The following is an 11674-nucleotide window of genomic DNA, read 5'->3' as shown; positions in this document are numbered from 1 at the left end:
AATACTAACATTCTGGTCACCAAACCCAGTTGTGTTTGGAGAGGTTTTTCCCATATTACCTATTCTCCAACACCAGCTGGGTGTCCTGTAGTTGATTCTGACACCGTCTGCCTGGAGGTAGAGGACTCTGTCCTACAAGACTGCCTCCAACCCCAACACCAGCTTCAGATGCCAGTGGCACATCTAGGCTGTTACCTTTACTGCTGACCAACTGACTGTAGATTGGAAATTCGAATGACCCCCAAGTTGGGTTCACTTAATTTGCTGGAGCAGCTAACAGGACCTGGAGGAACATTTTACTTACTAGATTACTGGGTTATCACAAAATGATATAATTCAGGAAGAGCCAGATGGAGGAGACGCACAGGACAGTGAGGAAAGGGTGTGGAGCTTCCAAGCACCCCTGTCTCAGCGCTTGTCTGTTCATCAACCCAGCTCTCCAGACCTCATCCTGTTGGGTCTTTGTGGAGTCTTCATTACATAGCATGACTGATTAAATCACTGGCCATTGGTGGTTGAGTCTACCTGTAGCCCTTCTGCCCTCCTTGGAGGAGGAGGTGGATGTGGTGGGCCTGAAAATCGCAACCCTCTAAATAATTGGCCCCAAGGGCAGTCAGCCTCCATTCATAGGTGCAGCCCAAATATCATGTCATTAACATAACAAAAGACACCTCTGTGGCTCTTTTAGGAAATTCTAAGGGTTTAAGGAGCTCTCTTGGGGGAGGGGGAGAAGCAGGAGCAAAGAGAAAATACATATTTCTTAGAAATCACAATACCACAAAACTGTCTAGGTTGGTTAGACCTTACCCATTAGATTCTATGTGTAGTTTCTAGCGCCTGTATGTTAGGATGTAAGGAGCCTCCTCTGGGCTTTTGGTTCTGTCTGCTGCACAACTGAGAAAATGTCTGAAAAAAGTTTGTGTTGAGTCCAATTTTTAAGCCAGTGGGCTGTAAGGAGAGTTTAATTACAGTAAAGATGGCATTTCGAAGACTATTTCATTTGGAGATACTGATTTCTTCCTCAGGCAACCTTCCCACTGAGAACAGTCCTGGAATCAACTGAGGCAGACTTACTATTCTTTTTTTTCTTTTTTTCGGTTTAAGTTCCTTGCTGATAATACTAACCCCACTTCTTCCAATTTCCTGATGAAACATGTGACACATCTCAGGGATATTTAACTTCGTGACGTGGTGACAGATATGATGTGACTCTATTAATAATCTTTTTTTATATATTAATAAAGTTTGATACTGTGAAAGGGCTATAGAATATCAGTGGCCTCAAAATCCCTGATTTAAGAAGCCAAAGAGTAACAAGTGTTTCCTGAGCATGAGGTAAATTGGAGATCAGGTCAAATCTAAATAACATCTCAGTGAGGAGGGACTTTAATGCTCCTATAAATAATCACCTGTTGACCCAAGAACTCCCCCAGATCCTGGAGAGATTCCTAACTCATAGCCTTAGCTTCTCAAGTTTTCACTACTCAAAATTTTGTGAGGCTCAAACTCTGATAACTGCTTTTCTTCCTAAACCATGTTTCACTGAGGTAGGTACTCTGTGCCAACACTGGGTAACGAACAGGAATTGTGACACGAACAAGTATTTAGTTAGTGCTCTAGGCTGTAATTTAGGCACAGAGTTTAGAATGGCCTTTGCAAGGTGAACACAGACTTGGCTCTTAGGATTTAAGGGTAAACAAATGGGACTTGATAGTAAATAACATTATTAATTTTAAATTGCTAATACTTCATGTTATTGGTTTTAAAATATTTATAATTACCTATTCTTAATGAAATTGTATTGGTAATTTAGTATGTCACCCATTCTTAGGCTTAACACAAATTTATTTACATAAAATGTATTTCATAATCTCTAGTTGATGTCCTACTGAGGTCAGGCAGGGACACGGGACCAGCATCATGTTTAACTTTTCCTGCCTATGATGAAAAATGCCAAGATATGAACAGTAAATTAAGAATAGGAGGGACCCTATCTTAAGGTTAAGATTCCATTTTAAAAACCAGGGAGTTAGGAGGTAAGATTCCTAACATTTTATGGTAATCAGCCAATACCTACCCTATCTTAAGGTAGGGCAAGCAGTCCTAAATGATATGTCCTCACTGCTTGAGGGTAACCACTATCTTAGAGAGGAACAGGATCAAGAAATTCCTTGTGTTAAGTTTATCTTACATGATATCTAGAGGACTGTTTCTCCAAGGCTAAGAGTGTTCCCAGCCCAGGGCGAATCCCCTATAAAACTGGTAAAACCAAAACAAGTCTAGGGAAAAGGTAGGTTTCTTTGTCTTTGAGAAATCTCACCCCATCCAGTGTTCTGTGGCTCCCCCAAATCTTGGGTAGAAACTTAGTTCCCATGCTGCAGATTCAAGTGTGCACTAGACACCAGGTGACCCTGGCTTGGGGAGTTGGATCTGCCCTATGCTGAGCAGGCGTTCAGTGAGCTTCCATTTCTTCCCACTGTTCTTCCTTGCAGGCAGCTGCCATTCCTGCTACTCTCACTTTAATGAATTCCTTCCTTACCTACACTCCTCTGACCTGCTCGAGAATTCTTTCTCCGAGTCAAGAACCCTCCCCTGCCTGGGTTGAGGTTCTGTGCAGGGAGAGACCTCCCCAGATGCAACTGCTCAACAGCACTATAATTTGCACTATTTTGAAACTCCTGTTAAATTTCCGTCTTTACAACACGTTGGATTACAGGACAATGTGAAGGAAAGAACCAAGTCTGAATGTTTATCTCCTTCATAGACTGTAAGCTAACTAAAGCAGAAGGGTATATATATTTCCTTTGTCTCCTTAGAACCTGGTTCAATTCCTAGCATAAGTCTTATGTATGAATATGCAATTAATCATTTCTATTGCCTTTTTATTTTATAGATGCATGTGATCAGAAGTGCTCAGTTTTGTAGATTTTTAAATTCTGCTGTGACTCTCAATTCTAAGTCCTGGGAGTGCATCTTAGCATTTGCTTGTTCTTATATAGCCGTAGTGGAAGAAGGAGTAGCTTTGTTACCAGAACAAGTAAGAGTTCTGCTTTATGACTTTGTACCATGTAGGAATGGTGAAGTAGTAGAGAGGATTGTGTGCTGAGGAGAGTTTCATTGTATGGTATTGGTCAGTAAAACATGACACAGTGGTTGAGATATTCGGAGGAAATAGAGAAAGGATAGGGTTCATGGTCATTGTGCTGTAAAATAAATGGTGGAATTTGGTTAAGAGCTGGAATGGTAGGAAGAAATGAAAGAACGGTATGTTGGAGTGTAAAATTTTGTTATATGATGTGATTAATGTATTCATTTGTTTTATAACTAGTTAAACACCTAATATCTAGTTGAACTGAGTTTTGTTAGTTCATGCTGAATTGAGTGCCCTGTAAGAAAGAATGTCTTTCTTTAAAAATATGTATTGTACATCTCTGTCAAGTGCCTGTTGAGTATGTTCTTGGCATTTCACAAATGCAAATAGAATTAAAACAGCTGTACAATTTTGGATCTTAGGTGATATTTGGAAATGTGTGATAAAGCATGACTATTTTATGTATAACAAAATTTGCCTTTAACCTTTTGAATATTTTACCACATCTTTGTCCTTTGTAAAATAGCTACCCATTTTTTATTCCAAGTTTGCTGAGATTGAGCTATATTCTTGTATATTCATCCAGTGCCTTTCAGGGCAAGCTTCGAATGTTATGTGTTCTGAACTGTAAAGCATTATAATAAACAACTAAAACTCTAAAACTATAACACCTTAAAATTTTTCTCTGTGTGGATATCCTAGATTTATCTTCTAAACCAAAGCTAATTTTGTTGGAAATATGCTCAAGTATCTGGAAAAAATCTAATTATTTTAAATTTAACAATCATATTTTAATTAATATTAATAGGTTAATTTTTATAAGCCATTTTATAAATTATAACTACAGTGAATCTTTGTAATAGAATGGGAGGTTAGTAAAGTGGTATGGAAGAATATCAGGAGAATCAGGAGACCTACTGCTGTGGATTAGAATTTCAGCTTCATTTCTTACTAGATATTAAAAAACATCTCTATCTTGAGTTTTCTTCTCTGTTAAATTGTGGTAATATTATCAACCTCATGGATATCTCATGAGGTTTAAAGGAATTACTTTCAATAAAACATTTAGAACAGTACTTGGAACCTAGTACAAGCCAGAACAGTGTCCTATATACATTATCACATCCATATTTGCATCTGTGTGTGTGTGTGTGTATTAGCTCTTAACATAGAAAGTGTTTTAAAACCTTAGGAATTTATTTCCAAACAGTATATATACTGTATAAATCAAAGAAAGTAAATATAAATATAAGAAAGAAAGGGAAAAAAACAACTTTTGAGTGCTTAACATGTGTGAAGCATATATGTTACATTGTTTAATCCTGAAAGCCATCTTCTGAGATATGATTGTCTCATTTACCAAACTGGAAAACTGAGGGTAAATGTGTAACTATTTTTCTCAAGGTCACAGGTTAGTAAGTAGCCTACATAGCATTCAATTCATGATCTGAAAAACATCTCAAAATGTATACTCGTTGCTCCAGTCCACATTAGAGACCTTGGTTGTATAATATGGAACATTTTTAAATGGTATTTATTGAATATTTATTTGGTAAAATATCACAACTTTTCTTGTTCCAGGCCTGTTCCATTCAAGTATTCTTGCAATACAGAAAATATTCACAAGGAGAAAATTTTTCCTATTCTACAAACAGACCCACAGCCTTCACAATTTTTCACTTTCATTTTCTCCCAAACCTGTACAGACGACCCCCTTATTTCCTTTCTGAGGTTTGTTACCCAGGGTCAACCTCAGTCCAGAAGTAGATGATCCTCCTTCTGAACTATCACCAGAAGGTCAGCAGTAGCCTAATGACATCACAGTGCCCATGTTATTCTCCTCACTTCATCTTATCACATAGGCATTTTTATCATCTCACATCATCACAAGAAAGATAAGTACAGCACAATATTTTGAGAGAGAAAAACCATATTCATATAACTTTCATTACAGTAAATTGTTATAATTCTCTTTTTATCATTAGTCACTATTGATAATATCTTATAGTGCCTGACTTACAAGTTAAACTTTCTCATACTAGATTGAAAGAATTTATTGCATCGTGAGGTAGAATCTTTCTCCACCCTATGAATCTGGGTGTGGTCATGAGGCTGGTTGTGACCAATTTAGTAAATGTTATTCAGCCAGAGAAATGAAAAATGCCCATAGCTTCAGCCTGTTGCTGCTGGGATCATTTCTTCTACCATGTGTATAAGCTTGGACTACCTCCAAGAGCTTGTGGGACCACAAGCGGGGTAACTGTCCCAGCCATCCCAGCCAGTGTCTTGTTGACTAAGCAACATGCCAACCAACAGATATGTGAGTGGCCATTTAGACCAAGCCAGTACAGACTGGGGAACTCTGAATTCAACCCACTGGATTGTAAGAAATAATAAATGTTTGATGTTTTAGCCACCAAATTTTGTGGGACAAGCTTTCAGATACAACAGACATGTGCTGGACACTTTGTTACTTTTGTGGGTTCAAAGATGAGTAAGACCCTGTCACTACCCTTTTGGAGGTTGTGGTTGAAAGAGGAAGTCACAATAAAAATATATCATAAAAACAAATGATTGAGACAGGATTAAAGATGGCAGCATGAGAGGTGAGACAAAGGCTTCCTCCTAAAATGGCATACAATATGAAAATATAATTAATACAACTAATCCTGAAAGAGCAACAGGAAAGACAACTGTGCCAGACTGCATACACCTGGAGAAAAGAGCAGACCTCACGGAACAGGGTCATGTACCAAAGCTGTGGCCCGGCAGGATCCAAGCCCTTCCCCTACCCCAGCTCACTGGTGGGAGGAAGAGAAACAGAGTAGGGAGGGAGTGAAGGCCTGGGACTGCTGAACACCTAGCTCCAGAGATCTGCTCTGGGAGCACAAACCCTACATTACATGGTGCTTTCATGATACTCTTGTGATTAAGGGGTTGGAAAACTAAGACAGGCAGAATTCCTGGAGAGACGGAGATTCCAGCCGCTTGTGGAAAGAAGGGATCCATATCCGGCTGCTCTGGGATAAAAGAAAAATGGGCAGTCTGAGAGACTTCCTAACAAGTAAGCCCTTAACAAGAGGGCTGCTAAAGGGGCAAGGATTGCACAGAGCTTCCTGCTCAGGAGAAAGGACAGATAGACAAAATGGTCCAGGTACACTCTGCCCAGCAGGTTGGCAGCTTTCATGATTTTCAGATGCTCCAGCTCCCTGGATGGCTACACAGCTCCAAGGACCCCTTCATGATACTCAGCCTACTGCGCCTTTCTCCTGGCCAGCCCCACCTGGCTCGCAAACCAGCAAACCCCACCATGGCATTAGGCAAGAGAGAGGGAAGATCTGTCTACAGCAACTACAAATGCAAAGCATAGAGGTTTATTATACCTGTGTGCTCCGCCCAGTGGTTCAGGCAGTGGAGACAGGCATAGAAGCTGGGAAGCAGGAAACAGCTCTTTCCTACCCCCAGGCACCAATACCACTCCCCTGCAACCCCCAACATTGCTTCAGGGGCTGAGCAGCTCCAGAATAGAGCTTCTGGACACTAGAGGGCACCATATACAAATAGGAAATGCCAAAGGAACCTGGTTCAAAGTAAAATTATTAATACCTCCTGAGAAAGATTTAAATGACATCGACTTCATGAATTTTCCAGAACGGGAGTTCAAAATAAAAATCATTAACATGCTCATGAAGGTATAGAAAGATATTCAAGAACTCAGGAATGAATTCGGGTCAGAGATCCAATCGTTGAAGAGCACAATGGAAGGTATTAAAAGCAGATTAGATACAGTGGAGGAGACGATAAATGAAATAGAAACTAGAGAAGAGGAATACAAAGAAGCTGAGGCACAGAGAGAAAAAAGGATCTCTAAGAATGAAAAAATATTCAGAGAACTGTGTGACCAATCCAACTGAAACAATATTCACATTATAGGGGTACCAGAAGAAGAAGAGAGAAAAAAAGAGATAGAAAGTGTCTTTGAGGAGGTAATTGCTGAAAACTTCCCCAATATGGGGAAGGAGATAGTCTCAATTGGGGAAGGAGATAGTCTCTCAGCACATGGAGATCTACAGATCTCCCAACACAAGGGACCCATGGAAGACAACCCCAAGACATATAATAATTAAAATGGCAAAGATCAAGGATAAGGACAGACTATTAAAAGCAGCCATAGAGAGAAATGAGATCACATACAAAGGAAAGCCCATCAGGCTAACATCAGACTTCTCAGCAGAAACCTTACAGGCCAGAAGGGAGTGGCATGATGTATTTAAAGCAATGAAACAGAAGATTACTTTATCCAGTAAGATTATCATTTAAATTTGAAGGAGGGATTAAACAATTTCCAGATAAGCAAAAGCTGAGAGAATTTACCTCCCACAAACCATCTCCACAGTGTATTTTGGAGGGACTGCTATAGATTTAAGTGTTCCTAAGGTTTAATAGCTGTCACCAGAAGTAATAAAACCACAGTAAAGAAAGCAGAACTGCTAATTACTAAGCAAATGCAAAATTAAATTAACTATCCCCCAAATTAATCAAGGGATAGACAAAGAGTACAAAATATGATAGCTCATATATAAAGAATGGAGGAGGAAGAAAGAGGAGGAGAAAAAAAAAGAACCTTTACATTGTGTTTGTAATAGCATATTAAGTGAGTTAAGTTAGACTCTTAGATAGTAAGGAAGTTAACCTTGAACCCTTGGTAACCACGAATCTAAAGCCTGCAGTGGCAATAAGTACATACCTATTGATAATCATCCTAAATGTAAATGGACTGAATGCACCAATCAAAAGGCATAGAGTCATGAATGGATAAAAATGCAAGACCCATCTATATGCTGCCTACAAGAGATTCAATTTAACCCAAAGACATACACAGACTAAAAGTGAAGGGGTGGAAAAAGATATTTCATGCAACTAATAGGGAGAAAAAAGCAGGAGTTGCAGTACTTGTATCAGACAAAATAGACTTCAAAACAAAGAAAGTTACAAGAGACAAAGAAGGACATTACATAATGATAAAAGGGTCAATCCAACAAGAAGATATACCCATTATAAATATCTGTGTACCCAAAAAAGGAGCACATACATATGTGAATCGAATACTAACAGAATTAAAAGGAGAAATGGAATGGAATGCATTCATTCTAGGAGACTGCAACACTCCACTAAGTCTGAAGGACAGATTTACCAGACATAAAATATGTAAGGAGACAGAGGCACTGAACAACACATTAGAAAGGATGGACCTAACAGACATCTACAACAAAACTCTACACCCAAAGCAGCAGAATACACATTCTTCTCAAGTGCACATGGAACATTTTCAAGAATAGATCATATACTAGGCCTCAAAAAGGGCCTCGGTAAATTCAAAAATATTGAAATTATACCAACCAGTTTTTTAGACCACAAAGGTATGAAACTAGAAATAAATTATGCCCAGAAAATTAAAAACCCCACAAATACATGGAGGTTTCACAACATGCTGGTAAATAACCAATGGATCAATGACCAAATAAAAACAGAGATCAAGCAATATATGGAGACAAATGACAAAAATAATTCAACACCTCAAAATCTGTGGGACACAGCCAAGGGTGTGCTAGGAGGAAAGTATACTGCAATACAGGCCTACCTCAGGAAAGAAGATCAATCCCATATGAGCAGTCTAAACTCAAAATTAATGAAACTAGAAAAAGAAGAACAAAAGAGGCCCAAAGTCAGTAGAAGGAGGGACATAATAAAGTTAGAGCAGAAATAAATAAAATGGAGAGGAATAAAACAATAGAAAGAATCAATGAAAGCAAGAGCTGGTTCTTTGAGAAAATTAACAAAATAGACAAACCCTTAGCCAGACTTATCAAGAAAAAAAGAGTCTACTCACATAAACAGAATCAGAAATGAGAAAGGAAAAAACATGACAGACTCCATAGAAATACAAAGAATGATTAGAGAATACTATGAAAAATTATGTGCTAACAAACTGGATAACTAGAAGAAATGGACAACTTTCTAGAAAACTACAACCTTCCAAGGCTGACCCAAAAAGAAACAGAAAATCTGACCAATTACCGGCAGTGAAATTGAACTGGTAGTCAAAAAACTACCTAAGAACAAAACTCTTGGACCAAATGGCTTTATCACTGAATTTTATCAAACATTTAATGAATACCTAATACCCATCCTCCTTAAAGTTTTCCAAAGAGTAGAAGAAGAGGGAATACTTCCAAATTCATTCTATGAGGCCAGCATCACTATAATACAAAAACCAGGTAAAGACACCACAAAAAAAAGAAAATTACAGGTCAATATCCCTGATGAACATAGATGCAAAAATATACAACAAAATATTAGCAAACCAAATTCAAAAACACATCAAAAAGATCATCCATCATGATCAGGTAGGATTTATTCTAGGGATGCAAGGATGGTACAACATTCAAAAATCCATCAACATCATCCACCACATCAACAAAAAGAAGGACAAAAACTACACAATCATCTCCATAGATGCTGAGAAAGCATTTGACAAAATTCAATATCCATTCATGATAAAAACTCTCAACAAAATGGGTATAGAGAACAAGTACCTCAAATAATAAAGGCCATATATGACAAATCAAGAGCCGACATTATACTTAACAGCGAGAAGCTGAAAGCTTTTCCTTTAAGATCAGGAACAAGACAAGGATGCCCACTCTTCCCACTTCTATTCAACATAGTACTGGACATTCTAGCCACATCAATCAGACAACACAAAGAAATAAAATGCATCCAGATTGGTAAGGAAGAAGTTAAACTGTCCCTCTTTGCAAATGACATGATATTATACATAAAAAACCCTCAAGAACCCACTCCAAAATTACTAGATCTAATATCTGAATTCAGCAAAGTTTCAGGATACAAAATTAGTATGCAGAAATCAGTGACATTCCTATACATTAACAATGAACTAGCAGAGAGAGAAATCAGGAAAACAATTCCATTCACAGTTGCATCAAAAAGAATAAAATACTTAGCAAACCTAACCAATGAAGTGAAAGACCTATACTCTGAAAACTACAAGACACTCATGAGAGAAATCAAAGAAGATACCAATAAATGGAAACACATCCCATGCTCATGGATAGGAAGAATTAATATTGTAAAAATGGCCATCCTGCCTAAAGCAATCTACAGATTCAATGCAATTCCTACCAAAACACCAACAGCATTCTTCAACAAACTAGAGAAAATCATTCTAAAATTCATATGGAACCACAAAAGACTCAGAATAGCCAAAGCAGTCCTGAGAAGGAAGAATAAAGCTGGGGGGATTATGCTCCCCAACTTCAAGCTCTACTACAAAGCTACAGTAATCAAGACAATTTGGTACTGGCACAAGAATAGACCCATAGACCGATGGAAAACACTAGAGAGCCCTGATATAAACCCAACCATATATGGTCAATTAATATATGATAAAGGAGCCATGGATATACAATGGGGAAATGACAGCCTCTTCAACAGCTGGTGTTGGCAAAACTGGACAGCTACATGCAAAAGAATGAAACTGGATTATTGTTTAACCCCATACAAAAAAGTAAACTCGAAATGGACCTTAATGTAAGTCATGAAACCATAAAACTCTTAGAAGACAACATAGGAAAACATCTCCTGAATATAAGCATGAGCAACTTCTTCCTGAACACATCTTCTTGAGTAAGGGAAACAAAAGTAAAAATGAATTCATGGAACTACATCAAACTAAAATGTTTCTGTACAGCAAAAGACACCATCAACAGAACAAAAAGGCATCCTACAGTGTGGGAGAATATATTTGTAAATGATATATCCAACAAGGGGTTAACATCCAAAATATATAAAGAACTCAAACACCTCAACACCCAAAAAGCAAATAACCCTATTAAAAAATGGGCAGAGGATATGAAGAGTCAGTTCTCCAAAGAAGAAATTCAGATGGCCAACAGACACATGAAAAGATGCTTCACATCACTAATCATCAGGGAAATGCAAATTAAAACCACAATGAGATATCACCTCACACCAGTAAGGAGGCCAGCATCAAAAAGACTAAGAACAACAATGCTGGTGGGAATGTAAGCTAATTCAACCATTGTGGAAAGCAATATGGAGCTTCCTCAAAATCCTAAAAAAAGAAATACCATTTGACCTGGGAATCCCACTCCTTGGAATTTACCCAAAGAATACAACTTCTCAGATTCAAAAAGACATATGCACCCCTATGTTTATTGCAGCACTTTACAATAGCCAAGATACGGAAGCAACCTAAGTGTCCATCAGTAGATGAATGGATAAAGAAGAGGTGGTATATACAGAATGGAATACTATTCAGCCATAAAAAATAAACATGGATGGAGCGGGAGGACTTATGTACAGTGAAATAAGCCAAGAAGAGAAAGACGAATGCCAAATTATTTCCCTCATTTGTGGAGTATAACAATGAAGCAAAACTGAAGGAACAAAATAGCAGCAGACTCAGAGACTCCAAAAAGGAACTAGTGTTACCAAAGGGGAAGGTAGTGGAAAGGCGGGTGGGGAGGAGGGAGGAGATTG

Source organism: Manis javanica, chromosome 14 (genome assembly GCF_040802235.1).
Source record: "Manis javanica isolate MJ-LG chromosome 14, MJ_LKY, whole genome shotgun sequence".
In the NCBI taxonomy this organism is placed as follows: Eukaryota; Metazoa; Chordata; class Mammalia; order Pholidota; family Manidae; genus Manis; species Manis javanica.
This window is presented reverse-complemented; position numbering follows the sequence as displayed.